Below are 25,272 nucleotides of genomic sequence, written 5' to 3'. Positions count from 1 at the left end.
ACCCACACAGAGAAATGCTGTAGCTGAGGACACCTGGTGCCCATGTCCACAGTGAGGTAACTCTAACCCAAAACTGGGAACCCACCCAGGAAGGGACCATGGGTGCAGGCTAAAGGCACTTTGGACCAATGACTGTTGTGACAGAGCTTCCTTGATAGCCTCAAAGGGAGATGCCTTGGCTGGGGACACCTAGGGACTGTGTGTACCATGAGATTTCTTCCCCCTTGGCATCTACATGTGGATGGCACTGTGGTTTTGTGATAACTGAAGTCTATCTGAGGAAAAGGTGGGGGAAGAATGAGGAAAAGCCTCTTGTCCACTATCCCATGTGCTGAGAAAGAAGCTCTGCCTTGTTTTCACTTTTGTAGGTAATATTTTAGTAGGACTTAATTTTATGAAAGTATTCCTTGTGAGGCTTTGACTGCTCACTGTCATAGTATATTTTATGGGGAGAAAACCCAGCACACTAAAAGGAGAAATTGAGGCACAAACTCAGGGTAGTGCAGGGGAGGCCTGGGGTTCCCAGCACAGGGAGACTCACTAGTGCCTGAGGGCAAATGCTAATGTTGCTTCATTGTTAACATTTATTCTGAGTAAGTCTGTACACAGTTGAGTGATTTGTCTGATAATTCCCAGAAGCCACTGTGGTGATAACTGTGCTTACATAGACATCTGACAGAGGTGTATGTGGGAAAAACACTGGACTACATTACCCATAATTCTCAGGGGGGCAGTAGAAGCTTACAGGAGTGCTCCCCACTGTGAGCTAGCAAAGTGTGGGACTACATTACCCATAGTCCTAAGGGGGAAGAAGTTCTCAGGATCCCCCCAGAGAACCAGGAAAACACTAGACTACATTACCCACAATGTTTGGGGTGGGGGTGGGAATGGGAGGTTCATAGGAATTCCTTCACCATGAGCTGTAACGTGAGACTACATTACCCACAATCCTGGGGGACAGAGATCATAGGATTCCCGTGCCTCCTGTGAGCTGGTAAAACAAGCGACTAAACTGTTCACAATCCTGAGGTGGCAGAGGCTCCCAGATTCCCCCACAGGAGCTAGCAAAATGCTGCACTACAGTGCCTTTAGCCCTCTGGTGTGGAAATTCTCAAGGGCCCATTTCTCCACCCCCCAAGCAGGCAAAATGCTGAACTACATTATTTATAATGCATGGAGGGGGAGGTAGAAGTACACAGAATCAACCCCTCTGAACCAGAAAATACAGGGACTTCATTACAATCCAAATGGGGCAGAAGTTCCCTGGGTTCTGCAGAGAGAACCAATACTGGACTACATTACCCACAATCTATGGTGGGGGGGGGGTCACCTCACAGGAGCAAACTGACAAAATGCTGGACTACATTACCCACAGTCCTCAGGGTCAGAAACTTTTAGGAGAATTATTTCCACTTCTTCCCGTGAGTGGGAAAAAGTCTGGACTAAATAACCTACAATCCTAAGGAAGATGAAGCCCCAGGATCCCCCATGAAGAGCTAGCAAAATGCTGAACTACATTACAACAAGAATAGAGTTAGGGTTTGGGTTTTTCTGACTCTCCTTGGGAGATTCTGGGCGCTTCCTCACCCTAAGAATTATGGGTGATGTAGTCCTTGATCTTACCCACACACCTCTGCCAGGAGACCCATGAAAGCTGAATGCACATGCTTGCCCTTATACCCTGAGGATTCTGAGTAATTTTAGGGGTAGGGATAGGGCTAGGCAAAAATTAACCACAGGGCAAAGGTTAGTGAGATTTACAAAACCAAGAGGTACTCTTGAATTCCTGCCACTAAAGACCATGGGTAGTATAGGACCAGGTTTAACCACTGACACTGGAGATCCTGGGAACTTCTTCCCCTTAGGATTATGGATAATGTAGTCCCAATATTTCCTGCTCTTAGCTTGGTATTGTGGGAGGCTCTCCCCAAATATTGTGGGTAAGTCTTAACAGGTGTATGGCTTAGGTTGAGGAATTCTGGGTAATTCCTTCTACCAATTCACATGGAATTGCAGGTAATATAATCCCATATTTTATTCAAACTGTGGAGACTTGTGGGAGATTCCTCCCCTGTTAGAGTTGTGGGTAATGTAGTTTCATGATTTATTGGCTCTGTGCAGAGGATCTTGGGAACTTCCTCCCTCCTAGGATTATGGGTAATATAGTACAAATTGCCTGCCCATTGCTGGGTATTCTGGGAGCCTCCTCCCTGAGGATTTTGGGTAATGTAGTCCCATGATTTGCCCTCTCCATGTAAAGAATTCTGGGAATTTCCTGAGCCATAGAATTGTGGGTCATGTAGTCCCACGTATTACACAGTGGGTGACTTGCGGAAGCTTCCTTTCCTGTGGACTTGTGGGTATTGTAGTCCCATGATTTAGCCTCTCTGAGCAAAGAATTCTGGGAACTTCCCCTCCTTAAAGTCATGAATGACATAGTATCAACATTTGCTGTTCACCACTGGGTATTCTGTGAGCCTTTTTCCATAAGGACCGTGGGTGAAGTAGTAAAGAGCATACCACTTACTTTGGGCAGCTCTGGGAATTCCACCCAATAGAATTGTGGGTAAGGTAGTCCCATGATTTGTCCTCTTCGTGCAAAGGATCTTGGAAACTTCTTCCCCTTTAGTATTATGGGTAACATAGACCCAGTATTTCTCCACTCACCATTTGGTATTTTGGGTGCCTCCTTCCCTGAGGATGATGGGTGAAGTAGTCGGGAGCATACCACTCACTTTGGGGAATTCTGGGAAATTTCACCCCTCAGAATTGTGGGTAATGTAGTCATATAATTTGTACTATCAGTGGGGAATTGTGGGAGCTTTCTCTCTCTTTGAATTGTGGGTAATGTAGTCTCATAATTTGTTTTCTTCATGCAGAAATCCTGAGAACTTCCTCTGCTGAGGATTATGGGTAGTGTAGTTCCAACATTTGCTTGCTCACTGCTGGGTATTCTGGAAGCCATCTTACCCCTTAGTTTTATGGGATATGTAATCCCAAGTTTTGCCTGCTCACTGTAAGAGATCCTGGAAAATGCGTCTTCATAGAATTCTGGAAATTAAAGTTCCATTATTTGCTTGCTCACTCTTGGCTGTCCTGGGAGACTCTTCCCCTAAGAATTATTAGTAATGTAATTTCAGATTTATTGCTCACTTAGGGGAATCTTGGGTGCTTTGAGCCCATGTAATTATGGGTATTATAGTTCTAGACATAACCACTTCGGAGGGGGAGGGGGACACCATTACCCATAATCCTAAAATGGAGGAAGTTCCCAGTATCCCACTTCTTCCATTTTAGTATTATTGGTAATGTCCCAGGTTTTTCCCTGATAGCAGCAGGGTCTCAAATGAGGATTATGGGTAATGTAGTCCAAATTGCCTGCCCACTGCTGGGTATTCTGGGAGCCTCCTCCCTGAGGATTTTGGATAATGTAGTCCCTTGATTTGCCTTCTCCATTCAAAGAATTCTGGGAACTTCCTGTGCCATAGAATTGTTGGTCATGTAGTCCCACGTATTACACAGTGGGGACTTGTGGAAGCTTTCTTTCCTGTGGACTTGTTACTCTCCCAATGAGGATTGTGGGTAATGCAGTCTTGGGTTTATCACTCACTGGGGGATTCTGGGAGATTCCTCCCCCCATAAAGATTTAAATACAGTGTCAGGTTTACCACAGGCCAAGGGGTTCCTGGAACATCTTTGCCTTAGGTAATACAGTTCCAAGATTTATGAATAACATGCCCCCATTTTTCCTTGATAAGCATTGGCAATACTCGGAGCTTCCCTTTTTTCTTGGGATTGTGGATAGTGTAATCCCTGGTTTAGCTGGCCCACAGTAGGGAATTAGGAATTCCTAAACCTTAGTCTGTACATGATACATTCCTGGGTTTACCACTTATGTCAGAGGATCTTGGAAACTTTCTCCCATTAGGATTGTAGGTAATGTAGTCCCACGTTTTACCTGATCACTTAGGGAATCTTAAGAATTTCTGCCCATAGTAGGATTGTGGGTAAAGTGGCCTCACCATGAGGAATTTTGGAGTCTTTCTTCTTAGAAAATTATAGATAATTATGGATAACTAAATTATGGTTAATTTAGTCCTGTGTTTAACCACTCAACATGGGGTATTCTGGGACCTTCCTACCTCAGAGAAGGGCACCGTTTGCAGCAAGCAGCACCACCCAAAGGAGCCGACTCCATGGTCTACCAACTCACTCAAGTCAATTCCTTTCTATGGAACCTCCCGCTGCAAGGACACCAGGCAGCCTTGGCTTTAGCTTTCCTGGGAGTCCACTTGGGTGAGCAACAGAGGCCTGGGGCCGCTCACCCTGGAATCCCAGCTCCAGCTGGCGACTGCCCAGATCGCAACCTGGAAAGAGACCCCGCCCTTGAGGCTCAGGGGGCTAGACGGAGCCCAAGCGCAATGGCAGGCAGCCCAGTGCGGGCAGGCTTCCTTCTCTCTTCCGCTGGTCCTCCCGTGCACACCATTAGCTCACCTGGACGCTACTGTGGGTCTGCGGTCTGTCTGATTGCCTCTGCCCAGGTGAGCGCAGGCTCCCGACTTGCGGTGGCTTCCCAGAGCGAGAGGGCGGGCGCGGCAGGCGGGATGGGAGCGTGCTGGGAGACCACGAGGCGGCGGGGCACGAAGGCTCCTGCCCTGCTATGTGGCGCTGCGGATATAGCGGCGCGGGGGAGAGGGGCGCCCTGGAACGCGCCGGCCATGGCCGCCTTCGGAACTCTGACTGCGTAAAGATCCTAAGGTGAAGGTCAGGTGGAGAGCGACAGCTCCCTCCGACCGGGTAGGCGGTGGTCGCATCCTTAATGCAGAGGGGTCTGCGCTGCTCCGGAGCCTGTGTTTTAGAGGTCAGGGCTGTAATTAGCTGGAGGGACTCATTGTGTAGCAAAGGGATCTGCAGCCTGTGATGGCAGGATGTTCAGAATTGGTGGCTTTGAGTGGTAAGCAATGGAATAGTGAGGCAATGATGTCTGGACTCCCAGAGCTGCTGCTTTTTTATATGGCGAACAAGGAAGCTGATGTTCTGTTGATAAGACTTGAAGTGCTCCAAGATTTATGAGAAAGATCAGGGAAGTGTGTTTCTGTGATGGTAGGACTCACAGTACTGCTGGACTCTGGTAGTAAGGGAACTGGGATTCTATTGATGACTGGACAACCAAGACTACTGTCTTCTAGATAGAAAGACATGGAACTGTTGTCTATGACAGCAGTACACACAGGGCTGCTGCAATCATCATGGAGACACAGAAAGTTGTGTTTCCATGATATCAGAAATCCAAGGGCTGCTGGTGTCCACATGGAGAGGCAGGTAACTGGTGTTGTAAGATGGCAGAATTCACTGGGTTACTGGGCTGTATGATGGGAGGATTGACAGAGCTGCTGAACTCCATGTGTAAGCAAGGGGAATTTATGGTATGCCTCACAGTACTGCCGGGATCTTCTTGGAGAGCAAGTTAACTTGGTTGTATGATGGCAGGAATTGCCAGGCTGTTGGTTTTAATGTGGAGAGCAGAGATGGGCTTCTCTAATGACAGGATTCCTGGGGCTGCTGGTGTGTATGTTCAAGGGGAGACAATTGGGTTTCTATGATGGCAGAAATTGCAGGGCTTCTTGAATTTACATGGAATTCACAGAAAATTGGGGTTCTGTGCTGTCAGGACTTACAAACTTGCTCTGCTCTTTGTGGACAGCTAGGGAAATGGGTTCTTATGATGGCAGGATGTGAAGGACTGATGGACTGCTGTAGAAAAGCCAGGCAACTTGGTTTCCATGATGGGTGGACACACAGTACTGATGGGCTGTACATCAGGAACAGGAGAATGGGATTCTATGTGGTCAGGAAATCATACTGTCCATAATTTCCATTGCTAGTGGTCTATAATGCTCATGGTCTCAGAATTACCATGGCTGCTGGAATCTATTTGGAGATCCACAATGCCAGGGCTACTTCTGTCCATATTCAAAGCCAGACAACTGGGAAAATGATAGCAGGAAATGCAGGGCTTCTGGGCACCAATTGTACAGACAGATGACTGGGGTTCTATTGATGGATAGATGTGCAATACTGTTGAATTCTATATCCAGAAAACTGGAATTTTCTGATGGAAGGATTCTTAAGGTTGATCATGTCTACTGGCAGATCCAAGAAACTTGATATCTAAAATGTGAACAATTGCAGAGTTGCACGTGTTCACGTGGAGAGACAGGAACATACAGGATTGCTGTGCTGTATATGGAGACCCACCTAACTGGTGTTGTATGAGAGCAAGAATCACAGGGCTGCTGTGCTCCGTGAAAAGAGCTGACAGTTTCTTTTTTTTTTTTAATGGGGGATGACTATTATAATTATATAACTATTATAATTTTTTACTCAGATCCACCTTTTTCTTCCTGGAACTCTTTATGAGCCTGTCCCTCATTTTCATGACTTAAACAGATGGAAAGAACACATACACATTTTGCTTTGAATATCTTCTTCCAGTTCTTTGGTGTAAAAACCTAGGAACAGACTTGAGTACTATGATAATTCTAATAATTCTAATTTTAACTTTTTGATGAAACTGCAATTATTTCACACACAGGTTACACATTTGTCTTCATTCTTGCCAATGCTTGCTATTGTAAATTATTTTAACAGGAGTGAGGAAATTTCACTGTGACTTTAACTTACATGACCATAATTAATGAGACCTTAAGCATCTTTTCATATTTGCTAGTGCAGTGTGTATTTAAGTTCTTTTTCAAGTTGAAAAGCATATATATATATATATATATATATATATATATATGCCTTTTATTTCTTTATGTGTGTTGGTGAGTCATAATAAGAAATCTGGACAAGGCACAGTGTTGGATGCCTGTTAATCTAGAGCCTTGGGGAGGGTGAGGCAGGGGGAATACAAATTCAAAGCCATCCTGAACAACTTATTGATACCCTAAAGCAACTTAGGAAGACCTTATCTAAAAATAAAATAGTTGAATACATAAATAAATAAAGGTATGGGGATGGAGCTCAGTAGTTAAGTGTCCCTGGGTTCAATCTCTGGTATCAAAAAAAAAAAAAAAAAAAAAAAAAAAAAAGGTCTTTGACCCAGTTTCCTGGCACTAACCTCCTGATCCTTCAATCTATGAAGCAGTGAAGCAGTGTGTCTATTTGCAGCCAGGGAGGTGAATCATGATCTATGATTTCTGGGTGGCCCTGGATGGCTGGGTGCAGTGGAACCAACTCTGTGATTAGCTCATTGGAACTTGTGCCCTCCCACAAGTTTGGGGAGGATTGAGGATTTGGGAGGATTAGTTCCAATGAGCTAATCACAGAAGTTGATTAAACTTGTGGGAGGGTACAAGTTCCAATGAGCTAATCACAGAAGTTTCAGGTGATCACCATGAGCAATTCTTTAATAAATCATTAAATGAAAAGCAAAAGGACAGGGGTTAAAGACCTTCCATGTTGCTGAAGGTGCTGGGAGGTGGGACCTGGAGAGGGCATGAGGAGACATGCTCTTTATGACTTCTTTTACCTGATTTTTGTCACCTGCCTGTTCAAGTTTATTATTTAAGATATGTTTGAAAGATAGGCTTTGGGGTGAATTGGCAGTACTAAGTACACTCCTTTCTGACTCCTGTGAGCCACATTAGAAAAAAAAAGGGGCCTTGAAAGCTCACATTTTTTTTAAATATTTATTTTTTAGTTATCGGCGGACACAATATCTTTGTTTCTATGTGGTGCTGAGGATAGAACTGGGGCCGCACACATGCCAGGCGAGCGCACTACCGCTTGAGCCACATCCCCAGCCCTGAAAGCTCACATTTGTGTCCATGAACATGGGAGGTATTTACATCTTCTTGAGTCATCTTCAATTTCTTTATTCTATCTTCTATAGATTTCATTGTAGAGATCTTTCACCTCCTTGGTTAGATTTATTCCCAGGTATTTTATTTTCTTTGAGACTATTGAGAATGGAATAGTTTTCTTGATTACTTTCTCTGCAGATTAATTATTGATGTATAGGAAAGCTACTGATTTTTTATGTTGATTCTGTAACTTGCTACTTTGGCAAACTTGCTTATTAGCCCTGATAGTCTTTTGGTGGTGTTTTTTTGATATTCTAAGTATAGGACCAAATCATCTGCCAACAGTGATAATTTCACTCCTTTCTTTCCTACTTTTAATCCCTTTATTTCCTTCTCTTGCCTAATTGTTCTGCCTGGAATTATATTAAACAGGAGTGGTGAGAGTGGACATCTTTGTCTTGTTATTGATTTTAAAGGAAATGCTTTCAGTTTTCTCCTGTTTACTGTGGGGTTGGCTTTAGGTTTTTTCATATACACCCTTTAGGGTATTGAGGTAGGTTCCTTCTATCCCTAGTTTCTTCATTGCTTTTATTTTGTCAAATTTTGTGCTGAATTTTATCAAAGGCTTTCTCTGTACCTATCAAGATGACTAAATGATATTTGCCCTTAATTCTACTTATGTGATGAATTACATTTATTGATATGTGTATATTAAACCATCCTTGCATCTCTGGTATAAAACCAAGTTGATCATGATGTACAATCTTCTTAGTATGTTGTTGAACATGATTTGCTAATATTTTATTAGGTATATTTTAAAAAAATCTAAGTTCATCAATGATAGTGGTCTGCAGTGTTCTTTACTTGATGTGTCCTTATCTGGTTTTGATATGAGAGTGATACTAGCTTCATAGAATGCATTTGGAAGTGCTCCATTCTTTTCTATTTCATGGATTAATTTGAGGAGTATTGGCTTTAGTTCTTCTTTAAAGGTCTAATAGAATTCAGCTGAGAATCCATCTGGTCCCAGAGTTTTATTTTTTGGAAGGCATTTTTTTATGGTTTCTATATATCATTCTTAGTTATTGGTCTGTTTAGGTTTTCTATGTCCTCTTGATTCAGTTTTAGCAGGTTGTATGTGTCTATTTCTTCTAGGTTTTCTAATTTATTGGAATATAAGTTTTCAATATAGTCCCTAATGTTCTGCTGAATTTCTGTAATGTCTATGATTTCCCCTTTTTCATCTCTAATTTTATTTATGTAAGTCTTCTGTCTTTTAATTTTGGTTAGTTTGGCTAAATTCTTATCAATCTTGTTTATCTCAGAGTTAGCGACTTTATTGCACAAAGTGTGTCCACTGAAAGCCTATTTCACTGAAAGCCCATTTCTGTGCAAGGGCAAACCTGCATTTACTTCCCCTTGGCCAGCCTTTCACATCCCCCTTTTGCAGCTGCCTGCTCTTTGCAGTAGCATCCATTGGGCTTAGACACTGAAGTTCTGCTGAAATCCAGAAGGCCTTGGTGGAAAACTCTTGTGTCCAAGATGAGGACAACCTGGTGTCTGTAGGACAGGGAACATCCTGGCAGTAAGGAGGTGGGGCTTATTGCCCCATGAGGAAGTGCCACAGGTCAGAGCAGTGCCCAGAGCCCAGCCAAGTGTAAGATCCCTTCTGCAGTCTTCCTTTCTGCCTTTCTCCTCTGAATTGCTTTCATGTATGCTATGTAGAAGTAGCTCCCATTCCACCTGTTAATTGGTATAATTCAGACTCAAGATCAGAAAGGCAGGGCCTGGGTGTTTACTCATCAGTTCTCAAAACTCCTTACATAGGCTCAGTCACTATTCCTAGACTTTGTCCCAGCCTCAATATCATGTGTAAACACCACATCATGCCTATCAGCTTCTGGCCCCACCATATTGCAGGGCCCAGTCTTAGATGAGGGAAAAACCAAACCCACTTGCATCGGACACTGAGAAATCTCAGATCCAAAGCTTGAAAGAAAGGTTTAAGTCTTGAAAGGAGGAATAGCAAATGAGGGCATTTAGTTTTAATTTTTAATTTTTATTTTCTTTTTATGTGGTGCTGAGGATTAAACCCAGGGCCTCACATATATGAAGCAAGCGTTCAGTCACTGAGCCACACCGCAGCCCCTCAAGTGAGGGCATTTACTACATGGTTCTCCAAACAATGTGGGGTACATTGAAATATGGGCAAGTACCTATGTGGAATTACGTTATGGATGCAGTGACTTGAAGCGTGAGTACAAGCTGAATACAGAGCTATGGAGAGGGGAGCAGGATCCATGCACAGAGGGTGGCGGTGCTAGAGCCCCAGAGTGCTTTCCAACCCTGAAAGCACCAGCTCCTCGCTGCCCATCTGGTGGGAACCAGGACAGCACTGCCACCGCCTGGCGAAGGTGGGAAACTACAGCTCAGAGTTGTTAAGTCACACAGCCAAACCATGCAGGCTTGGGCCAGGGTGCAGCGGAATTAGAACTCAGAAATCATGACCTGAAGTGCAGGCCTTTCTCCCACTCCAGTGCCCTGGATTGACTTTATGGAGCCCAGAGGGCACTAGCCCTTCCCAGGTGTGGCTTCAGGGGTTCCGGGTCTCCACGCTCTGCTGCCAAAAAGGTCCTCTGTTTGTGTCACCCATAGGAGGTACCTGCGGACAGAAGCCAGGTTGTAAGTTTCTGAAAGGTGCTTGGTTTATCCCGCACTGGAAACTGTGGGCCTAGCATCAGCGCACCACAGCTCTGCCCTTTCTCCTCCAGGCTCCCCAGCCCAAGGAGGTGATCACCTGTTCTGCTCCACTCCCACAGAGCTGCCACCAGTCCCCAGGAGGCAGGCAGGGACACTCTGCTCACCCAGAGGACACCTGCAGGATTCCGGTGGGTTGGAGCTACAGTTTCTAACCTCAGGGCCACTATGGCTCAATGAAAAATGAAGGGAAAAGTTAATTGGAACAACAGATGACATCTCTGCAGCCTCTGGACACAGAGAAAGTTGCTCAGATGGCAGAGTGTGCAAACCCCAACAACTGCTAAACCATCCTTTTAGATCAAAACATGGGATGATGGGCTCTATTTTAGTTAAAATATGCAAATGTATGTTGAATAACCAGAACAGTGAATTTCAGAGGTTGTGCATCAGGACTAGGTAGTGGAATAGCTCTCTTCTCAACATTAAACAAGCTAATCAATCAACAGAATCCAAGCTCAGGATTCATTTGCAACCTGGGAAAGAGATGAAATTAAAATTTGGGATGGAGGTATGAAGCTGTAGCATAATGTCCTCTAAGCTAATCAGAGGTGAGACATAGGGGCCCTAATGACAGCCACCTCCAGGTTCTCCCCTAGATGTGGTTCTGTGGGGATCCTGGAGTTGCCTCCATGTTTGTCTGTTGTTCCCCAGGAAGCTCCTATCAACAAAGATGCAGGCCTGGGTTGTTGTGCTTGCATTTTTCTGAGTTTACCACCCACATCCAGAACTTTTTAATCTCTTTCCATAGGCAGCAACTGCATACTGAGCCTGAGTTTATCAGCTGCATATACAGGTGTTTCTATTCAGAATTCACTTTTCCCTCTGTGAGGTATGCAAAGGTAAAGGCAGTCCAGAGTAGAGATCTGGGGGAGCTCAGAGACACCAGGGCCTCCATGGCATGGATTCATAGCAGATATGCTATTTGTTCACCCATTGAAGCACATCCTGATTGCTTAAGGTATTGGGGCATTGTGAACAGAACTACTATATGTAACGGTGTGCTGTTATCTCGGTATACATTTTTGAGGCAGTTTTCTATATTTTTAGGACCATATGGTGACACCATGTCTAACTTTGGGGAAAATGCCCAGGTTTTTGATAGTGTTGAACTGTTTTGTGCTCTTCCAGCAACGCACAAGAGTGCCTGTGGCTGTTCATCATCCTCATGGTTGATACTACACTTACTAAAGACCTTAGCAGCTCGGTAGGTGTGCAGTGCACTTGGGGTCTTAGTTTGTGCTTTCCTCATGACAGGTGATACTAAGAATCATTTCTATGCTTCTTTACCATCTCGTATCTTTCTTGTGAGTTGTCTGTTCATATCTTTACCCATTATGTTGTCTTATTGTTGAGTCTTACTATATTTTGTACACAAGTTTGTTTTAGACATATACTTTCCAAACATTCCCCCAGTCTTTGATTTGTCTTTTTATTTCCTTAATATGATTTTTTTACAGAGGAATTTAATAAGTCCACATTATAAGGTTTTTCTTTCATGGATTTCTTGTTGTTATTGTTTGTTTGTTTGATAGCAGGGATTGAACCCAGGGTGCTTAACCACTGAGCCACATCCATAGCTTTCGTGGATTTTGGGGGTGGGTTGTATTTAGAACCTCATCGTGAAACATGTGATCATGCACATCTTCTAGAGTTTTACAGTTTCCCATTTTAAATGCAAATCTGCAGAGTATTTTGATAGGTTCTGGCATCCATATGTGTGGCTTCTTGAAATGTGTGTCCTTTTGAAGTCAGTGATGTCTAGTCTAAGTTTAAAAAGAGCGTGTTGGGAATTTCTCGAATGCACTGAATCTTCAGATCAGGTTTGAGGTAGTTTCATCTTAATTATATTGAGACCTGAACAAAGACTATCTCTGTATTTATTTATATTTTATTTGATTTCTTTATAAACATTTCAAGATTTTCTGAAATGATTGTACTTTAATACTTACATGTAAGTACTTCAAATTTGGGGTCTCTATTTTAAATATTAATGCTTTAAAATGTTTCTTATCCCAGTTTATAAATTTCACTGTTTCCCCTACATGATGGCTGAAATATAGGAAATCAATGAAATTTTGTCTATGGGCCGTGTACTTTGCTGCTTGCTATCTCCATCCATTCTGATCAAGACATAGGAGGTAGGCTCTATTTCTTTTCAATCCAAAATCATGACCTGGAGTAGTCAGAACTATGAATTTAAGAGCTTCATTGTGCCTAGCACAAGGGGGTGCAGCTCTGAACAGTGAACACCCAGCATCCTTCACTGCCCACAGTGGCCAGCAGGGGGCACTCAGAACAACTTTCTCTGATCAACTGCTTTTGGGGGCTGTGTTCTGTGCCCTAATCAAACTTCCTTCTCCTGGGGATCCACCTGAGAGATGCCACATCTAGGGACTCCTAGAGGCTCTATCTAAGGTGTAGACCAGAGGTTTTTTTTCTTTTTTTTTTTTTAAATTCTGGGGAGACACCTGGAAAGATACCATGGGCTGGGGATGCCTGGTGGATATGTCTACGGTGAGGGCCAGAGTTTCCTTCTCCTTGGCACCTACCCATGGAGGCTCCACTGTGGATTCAGGATGACTGAGGTCCATGTGAGGAAAACATGAGGAAGAAGCTTCCTGTGCATTGCCTGGTGGGCTGAGAAGTAAGTTCTGCCATGTTCTTTACTTTCTCAGGTAATATTTTAGGAGAACTTATTTTACAACAGTATTTCTTACTGAGGCTTTGGATGCTCATTATCATGGTATGTCAATGTATTTTGTGTGGCTTGAGTGTCTGAGGACACAAATGCCCCCTCAAGATGGTGCAGAGAGGGCCCAGTGCCTGGAGTCTCATTGGGGCCTGAGGGTAAGGGCTCTTGAAAATGCAGCAAGAAGCTCTCAGGAGCCTCTAGGGTGAGAGATGCAAAAATTATGATGGATTGCACTACCCAGAATCCTGGGTAACTGTAGAATCATCACTGCAGTTACCAGAGCCTTCTGCAGGGAGGGCAGCATGGTCAAATGACAGACTGTGCTACCCATAATTCTTGGGGACCTGCAACTTGCAGAGACCTCTGCAGAGAGGGCTGTATTGACAAAAAATCAAACTATGCTGCCAATTACTTTTGGGTGCCTGCTCTGCCCAGGAGCCACTGGGGGTGAGAATTGTAAGGGCAGAATACCAGACTTCAATGCTCAGAACTTCTGGGGATGCCTACATACTCTGTAACCCTGTAAGTCCCAGAGGATTTGGTGGTGATAGTTTTGTTGGTAGAGCTCACTTCCTAGAATCTCCAGGGTCCCAGGGAAAGCATGGGGTCTTCAGCTCCTGTGATGCTCAGCAGGACTGTGCAGGGCAAACACTAGACTGCATTACCCAGAACCCTCAGGGACTGCAGCTTCCAGAATCCTCTGTGGTGAGTGGGCAAACCACTGAACTGCATTACCCACAATCCTTAGGGGAAACTTTAGTTTCAGAATTTTCTGCAGTGAGTAGGAAAAACACAGGACTAAATTACCCACAAATCTCGGTGCCAGTAGCTCTCAGGACCCTCTGTTGTGAGGACTGTTGGACTGAGAGCTTAACTACAGTATCCAGAATCCTTGGTGGGGTGTGTTGCCCAATAGTATCCAGCCTGAAACTCCCTGAGGCCTCCCAAGTGAGAGCTGTGCATTATGCAGGTCAGACTACACTACCTACAATTCCTGGGGACACACTGGTGAATGTGCTGCCTATAATTCCAGGAGGCTTCCACAGTGAGGTCTTCAGTACCAAGACAAGCATGTGGCCTTCAGTTCTCATGGCCCTTGCAGTAGGGGCATGTAGGCAAAACACTGGACTACCTTATCCAGAATCCTCAGCGGGGATCACAGTTCCCAGTATCTGCAATAGTGAGGACTGCAGGGTAGGGAGCTGAACTACACTACCTAGAATTCTTGGAGGTGCCCCGTGTCCATGTGGCCTGGAACTCTCAAAGGCTTCCACAGTGAGGGCTATGGAGGTAGAGGGCAATACTATACTACCCAGAATCCCTGGGGGCCTGCAGCTCCCAGACACCTACGTTTTGAGTACCGCAGGGGCAAACTTTGTATTGCACTACACAGACTCCTCAGGGGTGTCTAGGTAGGCTTGTGCTACACAGATCCCAGAGCCGTGATGGGGGTGAAGTCCACTTAGGTAGGATGGATTGCACTACCCAGAATAATCATGGCCCACAGCTCTCAGAGACCTCTGCGGTCAGAGCTGACTGAGTAGAACTGACTACAATACTCAGAATTCCTGGAGGCTCCGAGCTCTAAGTAGTCACTGTACAGTTGAACATAGCACCAGGCTACAATACCCAGGATCCTTGGGGGATTGCAGCTCCCAGAATCCACTGTAGTAATGCTGCATGGGCAGAACACCAGACTACACTGTCTAGAATCCCTAGGGATGCCTGAGTGACTGTGTAGCCTGCAATTTCTAGAGACCTCTGCAATGGGGGCTGCATTGTAGAAGACTGGATTACACTACCCAGAATCCTGGGTGGGGGTATGAGGTTGAATGTGCTACTTGAAGCCCCCATAGACCTCTGAAGTGAGGGCTCAGTGGGCAGAATGCCAGGCTACACTGTTCAGAATCACTAGGGGTGCCTGAGTAGCCTGCAGCTGGCCTCTGCAGCTGGCCTCTGCAGCTGGCCTGCAATGTGGAATACAAGACTGCACTAACCAGAATCTTGATGGTATGAGGGTGAATGTGCTACTTGCAACCCCTAGGCTTCTGGGGTGAGGGCTGCATGGGTAGAACACCAGAGTCCACTGCCAGGGTTCTCCAGCGTGTCTGGGCCAGCACATGGCACACAGCTTCCATGGTCCCGAAGGGCAAAGACTGTGTGAGCAGAGCACCAGACTACACTGTCTAGAAACCCTGAGAACCCTGAATCTGTGTAGCCTGAAGCTCCCAGAGGCATCCATGGTGAGAGCTGGGCAGGCAAGACAGACTGAATGATCTAGAATGCTCATAGGCTACTGGGAATTTGGTCTGAGCTCAGGTTCTTCTACCCTCCTACAGTGGTCACCCTGGGCTGGGAATTAACAGATTTTCTTAAAATCCCTGATTCTGAATTGGAGCAGTCCCTGCCTAAGTCACTCTGTCTCAAAGACTACATGTCCCAGAAGCCTCTGAGGTGGTCTGTTTCTGGCCTCTGCCCTTGGGCTGAGGGTCTAGACTCCCTGTAGCTGCCTCCCTTTGTGCCTCTGCCTGCCTGTCTCAGGCTGCTGCAGCACTTTGCCTGGTGGAGTGCAGCGAGGGGATCTCCTGGATTCCATTTCTCCTCTTCTGAGAGATTCCACTCCTCAGGTGCCACAGCCAGACCTAATTAGAGCAGTGGGAACATATTTTATTCATTAACTGCTGAGGGTGGAAGAAGGTGCTGACATTCACCAGGGAGCCAGGAGAGGCCCCGCCTCTGAGCTGGGAGGAGCTCCTGCACAGCGCATGGCCAAAGGGGCATGGTCAATAAGGGGCAGGGCCTTGCCACCATCTTTAATGCTGCCTCCTTGAGAGTGAGGAGCTGACTTCCCCCTCAGGACCAACCTGGGAGAGCACCAGTCCTCAGAGTGTTGGGTCACTCCACAGGGAGTGGCAGAGCTCCCTTCTCAGAGCAGATTGAGAGAGACACCCAGGTTGCGGACTCTCGTAGGTCATTCCTCCAGGGGCTCACGGAGCTCCCTTCTCCTCAGAGCAGCCTCAGTGTTGATTCTTGGCTTAGGGACTTTCGTGAGTCGTGTCTCTAGGGATGCCTGGGGTTCCCTTCTCCTCAGCAGCCTGAGAGAGACACTTGGTATGGGGACCCTCGTGGGCCATGTCTCTAGGGGTGCCTGGGGTTCCCTTTAACTCAGAGTGGCCTGAGGGAGACGCCTGGTGCGGGCACCCTCTTGGGTCATGTCTCTAGGGACGCCCGGGGTTCTGTTCTCCTCAGAGCAGCCTGAGGTAGGTGCCTGGTGTGGGGACCATTTTGGGTCACATTCTAGGGACACTGGGGGGCTCCCTCATCCTTACAGCAGCCTGAGGGAGATGCCAGGCCTGGGGAACCTCGTGGGTCATGTCTCTAATTAGGCTGGGGGTTCCCTTCTCCTCAGAGCAGCCTGGGGGAGACGCCAGGGTTGCTGTGTGCAGCGGAAGGGGGCGTGGCCAACCAGGGGCGGGGCCTCAGCGCCATCTTTAAGGCCGCCTCCTTGAGAGTGAGGGGCTGGCTTCCCCCTCAGGACCAATCCAGGAGAGCCCCAGTCCTTGGAGTATTGGGTCACTCCACAGTGAGGGCCAGAGCTCCCTTCTAAGAGCGGATTGAGTTCCCAGGTTGGGGACTCTCATGGGTCATGCCTCCAGGGACTCACGGAACTCCCTTCTCTTCAGAGCAGTCTCAGTGGACTCTTGGCTTAGGTACTTTTGTGAGTCGTGTCTCTAGGGATGCCTGGGGTTCCATTCTCCTCAGAGCAGCCTGAAGGAGACGCCTGGTTTGGGGACCCTCATGGGTCACATTCTAGGGACACTGTGGGACAACCTCATCCTTACTGCAGCCTGAGGGATATGCCAGGCCTGGGGAGCCTCGTGGGTCAAGTCTCTAAGTAGCCCTGGGTTCCCGTCTCCTCAGAGCTGCCTGGGGTGGTTGCCAGGGTTGCTGTGCTTGGCCAAAGGAGGCATAGTCAATCAGGGGTGGGGCCTCGCCGCCATCTTTAATGCCGCCTTTTTGAAAGTGAGGAGACTGCTTCCCCCTCAGGACCAACCCGGGAGAGCCCCATTCCTGGGAGTGTTGGGTCACTCCACATGGAGGGGCAGAGCTCCCTTCTCAGAGCAGATTGAGAGAGACCCAGGTTGGGGACTCTCGTGGGTCATGCCTCCAGGGGCTCACGGAGCTCCCTTCTCCTCAGAGCAGCCTCAGCAAGGACTCTTGGCTTAGGGACTTTTGTGAGTCATGTCTTAGGGATGCCTGGGGCTTCCTTCTCCTCGCATTGGCCTGAGGCAGATGCCAGATGTGGGGAGCCTTGTGGGTCACAACTCTATGTAGGCCCTGGGTTTTCTTCTCCTCAGAGTGGCCTGAGGGAGATGCCTGGTGTGTGGACCCTCTGGTTTATGTCTCTTTGGATGCCTGGGGTTCCCTTCTCCTCTGAGTAGCCTGGGGGAGATGCCTGGCTTGGGGACCCTCATGGGTTATATTTTTAGAGAAGCCGGGCGTTTTCTGCTCAGAGCAGCCTGAGGAGATGTATAGCATGGGGACCCTCATGGTCATGTCTCTAGGGACACCTGTGATTCCCTTTTCCTCATAGCAGCCTCAGAGAGATGGCTCAGAAGCTTCTGGCAGCCGGTGAGGAGATGGTGGGAAGCATGAGGAGCAAACCCTGTCCTGGACCTGAGAGCTGAGGGCAGCCTTGGCTGTCAGCCCCACTCTGTCCTTCACAATTTCATCCTGGCTCCCTGTGCAGCAGTGACCCTTCCTTAGGCTGTGACCCTCATCATCTTAACATAGTGACCCGGGGTGGTTTCTAGGGAACCTGGCAGGGAAGAAGGAGGAATGTACAGCTTAAGGGAAGGGGACCCCAGTCCACTTCCTTATTTTCCTTAGTGTTTAAATGGTTTGCTTTTTCTTGCAGTGTTAAAATAGTAGAAAAAAATATTGAAAAGTACATATGTTAACAACCCACTATGTTATTTAAAAAAAAAAATTTAATTTTTATTTTTGAGTACTGAGGATTGAACTTAGTACTTATCTTTTTGTTGTTGTTGTTGTTGTTGTTGTTGTTGTTGCATGTGACCACTGAGCCATATCTCCAGCCCTATTTTGTATTATAGAGACAGGGTTTTACTGAGGTGCTTCATGCCTTGCTTTTGCTGAGGCTGGTTTTGAAGTTGAGATCCTTCTGCCTCAGCCTTTTGAGCTGCTTAAGTTTAAATATATTACTTCTAACCAAGCCAGAATTTATTAAAAATACATCTCATGTTTTTTGTGGAATCAAACTCATGAACCACATTTTTCTTTTTCTTTAATCTCTGCTTAGTTTTTTTTTTTCAATTTTTTTTTTAGTTGTAGAAGGGCACAATATATTTATTTTATTTATTTCTTTTTATGTGGTGGTGAGGATCAAAACCAGTGCCTCACACATCTAGGCAAGCGCTCTACCACTGAGCTACCACAGCCACACGTTTTTCTTTTGGTGGAGAGTTTAATTAGCAAGAAGCCACCCCTTCAGGACCCTCTTGCTAAAGCCTTCCCCTCCAGACCCTGCCTCTCCTCTAGACCCCACCTATATTCTATGGCCCTGCTTGTCCTCCTGATCCACCCTTCCCCCTCCTTCCTACCCTGCCTCTCCTCTAGGTCCTACTCATGTTCCAGGGCCTGTCCCTTCCTCAGGTCCCACCCCTCTGTGAAGCCCTGCCCCCTTGTGACTCATTCTCCCCCTCCTTCAGACCCTGTCTCTCCTCCAGATCTTTCCCTTCTTCCTGTCCTGCCCCTCCTCCAGACCTCACCCCTCCTCTTTTAATTTTTTTTTGTTGCACATGGACACAATGCCTTTATTTTGTTTATTTATTTGTATGTGGTGTTTAGGTTTGAACCCAGTGCCTCACACATGCTAGGCAAGTGCTCTACCACTGAGCCATAACCCCAGCCCAACCCTCCTCTTTAAGACCCTGCCTCTTCTCCAGACCCCACTTATCTTCCAACCCCCACTCCTGACCTTCCGTCCCCCTCCTCCAGACTCTGCCCCTGTTAGTCTAGGATGAGCAGCTCCCTGGCTGCTGTGCTAATTGGCAATATATTCATAATGGTGCACAAATAACATCTGTTGTATAAACACTGACATCCTGCATTGGATGAATTATCTTGACTATTATCAAAATTTGACATACCATAAAATAAATTTAGAAAACTCACCTTTCTCTCTCTTTTATTCTCTATAGATCATGAACATTTGAAATAAAATCAGAATTTGTTAAAGGGCAGATGACAGCCAGCCTTGAGCCCTGATGATCCCAGGATCCCATCCAGTGGGAGAACTCTAAGTATCAGTCCAAGCTTTTGTATGCTAATTGATTCATTATTTTTTCTTATTTTAGAGTTATTTTGCTATGTAATTCCCCATGGCCTTCAGTTCTGTGTAATAGGTTTTTCCTATTCAATTTTTAATTAATATTCTTTCAATTTTTTACAGAATTTTTAAAATATTTTTTTAGTTGTCAGTGGATCTTTTTATTTTATTTATTTATTTTGTTTATTTATATGTGGTGCTGAGGATTGAACCCAGGGCCTAACACATTCCAGGCAAATGCTCTGCCTTTGTGCCGCAACTCTAGTCCTGTATAGGATTTTTAATTCTGTGAACTTCTATTTTTTTATTCATTTTCTATTTGATTACACCAATAAGGAATATTTTAAAAATTTAGTTTACTTTGTTTTTGATTGAGACAATTGTTTTGTTTGAGAGAATTGTCTTGTTTGGAAATGCTCATAATCAAATGATTTTAATTAATTTCCATTTATTAAGACATGTTTGAGACTGGGTGTGCAGCTCAGTGGCAGAGCACTTGCCTGGCATGTGAGAGGCCATGGAGTCCATCCCAGCACCACACACTCAGAAGATGTCTTTGACAGGACTCAAGCATGAGAGGTATAGTTTCAAAAGATCATGTATCGGGGCTGGGGTTGTGACTCAGCAGTAGGGCACTCGACTAGCACGTGTGAGGCCATGGGTTTGATCCTTGGCACCACATAAAAATAAGTAAATAAAACAAAGGTATTGTGTTGAACTACAACTAAAAGTAAAGAAAAAATTTTTAAAAAGATCATGTATTTACACATATACACATATACCAAAGTGCCTCTTCCAAATTCATATGAAATTATTCTAAGAAAATTTCAAATCAGTTTTAAAAGACAAGAGGGATGATGATATTTTTAATGTTAACCATTGATATTTCATGATATTTAAAACCACTATAGGGGCTGGGGATGTGGCTCAAGCAGTAGCGCGCTCGCCTGGCATGCGTGCGGCCCGGGTTCGATCCTCAGCACCACATACAAACAAAGATGTTGTGTCCGCCGAGAACTAAAAAATAAATATTAAAAATTCTCCCTCCCTCTCTCTCTCTCTCTCTCTCCTCTCTCACTCTCTCTAAAAAAAAATATAAAAAAAAAAATAAAACCACTATAGATGAAATCTCCTGAGATGCAAATCATTACAAAATGTAAGAGACAAGTCAGTAACTGCTTTTTTGTAATTCAGATACATTTACTCAAAATAAGCTTTTAAAAAACATATTTTCTTCTTTTCAAATTTAGAAAGCATTTTCATATGTCCTATTAAAGTTCTATATTCATCAGAAAGTTCTCTTATTCCTTGCATACAAAGGGATGGGCCTTCTAATGAGCATGATACTTTATATTGTCAGGAATTCTTGTGGGAGAACTCTTTGTTTTGCCTCTGTTCAAAATATTATTTAAAAATGTATCAGTTTGCTTTTGATTTCAGAAATTTGTCTTTCTTTTGAAATTATGTATTTGTTAGTATTTAGGGTTATTCATGTAGGAAATGCCATGATTACATTTTATCCTAATGTTGGTGCCCCTATGTGCTTATAAGGTGGCTTTCAGAATGCAGTTTAGTATCTCTCTCATATTTGTTGGATTCATTAGAAAAGTAAATGCACTTTTGATCATATTTAAATGGTTGCATTTGAATTATTAGAAGCAGAAATCAGACATGTTAGTATTGTGAGCTGAACAAAGTGCAGGTTTACTTTCATCATTTTGAGGAGGCTGACATAATGGCTTCTGCCTTGTTCTGTACCTGCCATAGTTGTCAGATGTCTCACCTGGAGAATTTTTTTTTTTTGGCACTGGGGATTAAACCCAGGTCCTTGCTTGTGCTATGCAAGCCCTGAACTACATATGTCCCCAGTCTTTGTTACAATTTCATTTTGAGACAGGGTCTAGCTGAATTGCTAATGTCAGCCTCAAATTTGTGATCCTTCTGCTTTACCCTCCCAAATAGCCAAGATGACAGGCATGAGTCAAAGTGCCTGGCTTCTCCTGGAGTATTTTGATATCAGTATCATATGTTTCCAATGTGTTAATAATTTCCTAAGCTAGATTATGTTCATTTTTCTTATCAACAGTCAATAAAGCCTTTTTGTTGTTTTTTGATGGTATGCTTAATGTGAATATGGTTTATGATGTGACACCACTGTTTATGGTGATCTAGCTATGCAATTCACTGTAAGGAAAGTATTTTGATTCTTAGAGTCTCAAGTGTTTTAGGTCCAACATGTTTCCGTAAGAGGAGTGATTATTCATTTTCTATTTGATTATAAAAAGAAGACACAAATTCTTTTTTGTGTGTGTGTGGTTCTTGGGGTTGGTCCTAGGGCTTCCTGCATGCTAGGAAATCTTTCTACATCCCCAGCCCCATAGATCCTTTAGTTGTCATTAGCTTCATGATGAGCTAGTGACAATAAAATTACTTAGAAGTTCAACTAGATTTAGACTCATACAAGAGTGTGGGCATCCATAGCTCCTTGTGATTTCTAAAAGGTAGAGTGTTTTCTCACAGCACAGCAGCATCTAATATAATTTCTGGACCAAGCTGACACCTCTGCTTCTCTTGGCTCACCACTTCCTGCAGAGTTCTTGGAGGAGATGACTATTTCTTTGACTATTTGTCCCAGTCACAAATATTTGATTATATTGCTGCTAAAAAGGTATGCATAGAAATAAAATAGAGACAAGGATTCTTTGGGATAAATGATTCAGACACAGTGAGTCAATTTGCATTAGGACTTTTTTTTAATATAAAGTCAGTCTTTCAGGAAAGTTAAACCAGGAGTTGAAATAGAATCTCTAAAATGTCATTTTTTTTCTCCTCTATTGATCAAGTTTTAAGAAGGCAAACCTAGAACCTAGTGACAGCATAAAAATATAAGGAGTTTACTTATGTTATTACTTCAACATGAAATATGTAAAAGAAGCACATACTTTGAATTTTATATTAATTTGAACTATTTGATTTTTGTGTTATGAATGTTCATAATAAAATACAGAACTAGCTAAGAGTGTCAGTTACCAGTAATTAACTGTATGAATAATTAAACAAGTACGTGTTTATTTAGAGGCAGGTTCTCACAGAGTTACTTAAGGCCTCACTAAGTTGCTGAGGCTGGCTTTGAACTCAAAATCCTCCTGCCTCAGCCTCCCAGGATGCTGAGATTACAGGCATGTGCCACCATGCCAGGATTAATTTTATCTTTATACAGAGATTGAAAAGAAAGTGTAGAGATTTCCCAGGTAGCCTCAATCTGTTTTCTTCCCTTGTTATGACTTAGGTGAGCTGTCTCTAAAGTGTTAACATCTTAGACCATTTGTCATGAAGAAAAAATAATGGTATGTTAACATTAACTGAAGTCACATATCCTTTGGATTCTCAGTTCTGTGTCTTCCTGTTCTAGGATCCCATCTAGGAGCCAACATGACATCCAGTCATCATGTCTCCATAGACTTCTCTTGGGGTGACAGTTTCTATGACCTTGAGAACATTGAGGATGACTTGTCAGGTATTTTTATAATTTTTTTTTTGAATTTTCCTTTTTTCATATTTAAACTGGGGCTGTGAGTCTGGGGGAGGCAGGTAACAGAGGTGAAGAGCTGCTCTGTCATCTCTTGTCCTTATTGTCATATTAGTATTGACTGTGCTCACCTGGCTGAGGCAGTGCCTTTCAGGTTTCCTTGTGTTTCTCATATTTAGCCTGGGGCTATTGGACTGGGGGAAGCTGGTCACTGAGCTGAAAAGCAGCTCTATCATCTCCTGCCCTCAAGGTGAAATGGTAGTATTGATTGTGCTCACCTGCTTGAGGAAGGGACTTTCAGGTTTCTTACTATGAAGTTACTCTTTTTTTGCATGTCCACATTGTCTGTTCTTCTGGAGGAAGTTGTAATGCAGAGCCCACGCTTAGGGATCAGAGAGTTAGCTCTACCTCCTTGATGACTGTGTCTCTCTCAATTATATGGAATTCTTCTGCACAAGAGGTTTCTACTCAGCCTCATTTGTTTGTGTATTCAGTCATTTATATATATCAGTCATCTGGATAGTTTGATTAAGGTGTTTTTTGTTCTCCCCCCCCCTTTTAAATACTACTTTGCGGCTCAATTCATCCCTACTTTAACCATTGGGAATTCTTTCCATTGGAGATCTTTCCATTATCTCCTGTTGTCCTTTAACATATTTTCTGGTTTTGTCCCAAAGTTTTTTCTTTCTGATATTTAAATTACCCTGACTTATATATTTACTGTGTTACTCTTAGTATCAGCCATTTCTTCAAAGAGTCATGGCTCCTTTGATTGGAGAGTGATATTAAAATCTTTCATCTGGCAGGGGCTGGGGTTGTGGCTCAGTGGCAGTGTACTCATCTGGCATGTGTGAGGCACTGGGTTCGATCCTCAGCACCACATAAAAATAAACAAATAAAATAAAGGTCTTTAAACAGTGTATAAAAAATATTTCATCTTGCATCTTGATCCACACAATTGACAATGCAAAGAAGTTTATGTGTATTCTAATCTTTTCATACCCCTAGTTATAACTATGTTTATGTGGAACCATCTGTGAATGTATTAAGCAAAATGTGAGTTTATACTGATCTGCAGTCAATGGATTCTGACCCATTATGATCCCTCTGCCTTCATCCCTTGTTTATCATAACTTCTCACCCCATCAGTGGGAAATCTAGCTCCCAGTTTCTGCCATATAATTAATTCATTGTTCCATTATGAGCAATGAATTCATTATTGCTCCAGATTATGGGCTGTGACATAATAAGAAATACACATTCAGCCTCTGCACCCAGTTCCTGGTGCAGCACTCCTAAAATCTTTATATTTGCTGAGTGACAGAGGTGTTAGGAGCATTTTTTTGTCCTAATATTGATTCTTTTACCTTGGTTATTTGCACAGAGCTCCTAAATCCTTCAGAATCTCCTGGAGGCCTAGGAGGGGCTTGTGCTTTAATAAGGACTTTTGGTGGGCTCTAGGGAAGCTTCAGGATGGAGGATGGTCATGAGAAAAACCACAGGAAGGGTGGTGCACCACAACTCCATGTAGATGGAGACTCCTGTGCTGGGAGGCACCTGGGCCTCATCCTGCACAACTCTTCCTCTGTAATTTTGTCTTTTCTAGAATGTCATAAAAGGTAAGCTATACAGCATGTAGCCTCTTGAGCCTGGCTTATTTCACTTAGTGTACCAGGTAGAATTTATCTATTTCTCTGTGTAGGGTGGTAGTTCATTCCTTTATATTCTGTGTTGGTTATGCATTCAGGTATCAGAGGACATTCTTTTTTTTTTGAATTTTAATATTTATTTTTTAGTTTTCAGCGGACACAACATCTTTGTATGTGGTGCTGAGGATTGAACCCGGGCCGCATGTATGCCAGGCGAGCACGCTACCACTTGAGCCACATCCCCAGCCCTGGGAGGACATTCTTATTTGTGATCTGATCAGCATCATAGAGCTGCTATTCATAATTATATGCTAGTTTTGTTTTGACATACTTTTTCAAAGAATTTCTCTAAAAGAAGGTGATTTATAGGGACACTGTTGGGTTATAGATTGGACTTTTTTGCTTTGGGAAGAACTAGCACATCATCTTCCAAAATGGCCATGCCACATGTTCTCCTAGTAATGCCTGAGACTGCTGGTATC

At 44.2% G+C, this 25,272-nt stretch overlaps 2 long non-coding RNA genes across 2 annotated transcripts in view; both read left to right on the top strand.

Moving 5' to 3' along the window:
• LOC308646601 overlaps positions 1-25,272 on the top strand; it is a 127,465-nt gene that overhangs the window by 82,887 nt on the left and 19,306 nt on the right. The gene's annotated exons all lie outside the window — the stretch shown is intronic.
• On the top strand, positions 19,489-23,069 carry LOC308646602. Its single transcript, XR_014021433.1, has 3 exons — positions 19,489-19,604; positions 20,069-20,191; positions 23,025-23,069. It is a non-coding gene; the product is annotated as an uncharacterized lncRNA (long non-coding RNA).

Source organism: Spermophilus citellus (assembly GCF_964194105.1).
Source record: "Spermophilus citellus genome assembly, chromosome: 4".
Lineage (NCBI taxonomy): Eukaryota > Metazoa > Chordata > Mammalia > Rodentia > Sciuridae > Spermophilus > Spermophilus citellus.
Note: the sequence above shows the minus strand (reverse complement) of the source record. Positions and strands in the feature narration are given on the sequence as shown.